Below are 1,819 nucleotides of genomic sequence, written 5' to 3'. Positions count from 1 at the left end.
ATCTATGGAAATGTTTTATAATTAAAATTTATGATGCAAAATAAATCATTTTATAATATGCAATTTTTTCAAATGAGTTTAATCTCTTAGAACTTCTTTTATTTTTAATTTTTTATTTTTTATAAACATATATTTTTATCCCCAGGGGTACAGGTCTATGAATAGAAATGCCTACAAATAACACATCATATTAAGTTTTGAACTTATGAATTTTTAATTAATTGATAAAATACTGCAAATTATTCTTGCTTTTCTCATTTTGTAACAATCAGTTCAACATTTGCTGTATTAAGACCATGCATGTGTTCCCAGACCTAATTCTTTCCCTAGGTCTGATTTTATAAACTGCTGGTGATAAAATCAAGTCCTGATTTATATGATGCATCTCATGTGGGAAGGGTCTATGGCCCTTGGTATTTTTGACCTACCCTGAGAAATGATAGCACAGCTAGTGTAATATCTTTTGAAGATAACCGCTGTTAATTTGATGATAACGTTTCCATTTACTGAATTGTGAAATGATCGTGTTTTATTTTCTAAGTGATTCTAATATCATTAGAAGCATGCCAGAGCAGACTGGTGAAGAGAAAATTGTGAAAAAATTTTTTAAAAACTGGCAAGCATATGTTTTAAAAACACTGTATTCACTTCAGTTATTCTCTTTATAGCTTTGGTTTCAGGACACTCTCCTGAAGGGATTGGAGAGGACGAGGCAGCTGGAAGTGGTGGCAAATCTTCTGGGTTAAGAACCACATGTCCCACATTCCATGTTCCTGTTTTTGTAAAGGGAGTGGACTGCGTTCCTTTCCTGTACTAGGTTTTGAAGAGACTTAATTTTCACCATTCTAGTCTCAGAACATTGTTGACATTTGGTATTTTAAAATGTTTGAGAGGAAGCAAGTTTTAATACCCAAAATTTAACCAGAAGTGTATCTACCAAATTTGTAGCAAAGAGGATTAAATGAAAGGAAATACGTTCCCCCCATCCCATGCAAAGTTTCATCAAAGGCTGAGAAAAGTTCTACAGAACTTTAATGAAGAAGGATTTTTCCTAAATGTATGTAGTGGTTGGTGTAGAAGAAATGTACTTGGACATTTGAATAATCCCAGGTCCTCAATAAGTTGCCCAGCGTGTTTTAGTCCTAAAAGATACACAGTGAAGCATGCTCATTGCTTAGAATTTGGGGAAACTGCATATTACCTCTCCCAAATATGTTCCATAAAACCCTTTACCCACATCAGTTAATATCCTTTGGAACATTCAGCAGAATGAATTTAGGGAAACCAATGATTCAGATACATCTTGATTTACAGAGTTGAATAGTGCTAGTAGTGGGTACCCTATACAGTTTGTGTGGGGCTCTAAGGGAAGCTGCAAATATGTCAGAAATAACACTGTCTTTTCCATTTTAGAATTAATCAATTCACAAAGGCAGTTTTTGGTGGTAGATGACTGAGACATGGGAGACAAGGATACCTTCAATATCCTATCCAGAAATTCAAGTATTTAATAAACCTAGAGTCAGAAAACTCTACCTTTTAATAGCTATATAACAACTATGAATAGGTCAAATTTCCACTTTCACAAGTGAGGGAACTGGTTTGTTTCAAGCTAACATTACCTGACTTCAGTTTGTCTGATGTTCATCTAAGGTTGTGGTTGTAATTTGGAGAGCAAAGACATAATGAACTGCAGTTTTTTGGTTGTTGTTTTGGGTTTTTTTAATCTTTTTTTTTTAATTTATTTATTGGAGAGAGAGACAGTGAGAAAGAGCATGAGTGAGGAGAAAGTCAGAGGGAGAAGCAGACTCCCCATGGA

The 1,819-nt window shown here is 34.4% G+C and overlaps 1 non-coding gene across 1 annotated transcript; it reads left to right on the top strand.

Moving 5' to 3' along the window:
- The first annotated feature begins 232 nt into the window (after nt 1–232).
- Nucleotides 233–360, top strand: LOC132018884 (small nucleolar RNA SNORA72). Its single transcript, XR_009404654.1, has one exon. It is a non-coding gene; the product is annotated as a small nucleolar RNA SNORA72 (small nucleolar RNA).
- Nucleotides 361–1,819: the final 1,459 nt, after the last annotated feature.

The sequence above is a fragment of the Mustela nigripes genome, chromosome 5, assembly GCF_022355385.1.
Source record: "Mustela nigripes isolate SB6536 chromosome 5, MUSNIG.SB6536, whole genome shotgun sequence".
NCBI classification, from domain to species: domain Eukaryota; kingdom Metazoa; phylum Chordata; class Mammalia; order Carnivora; family Mustelidae; genus Mustela; species Mustela nigripes.
This window is presented reverse-complemented; position numbering and strand designations above follow the sequence as displayed.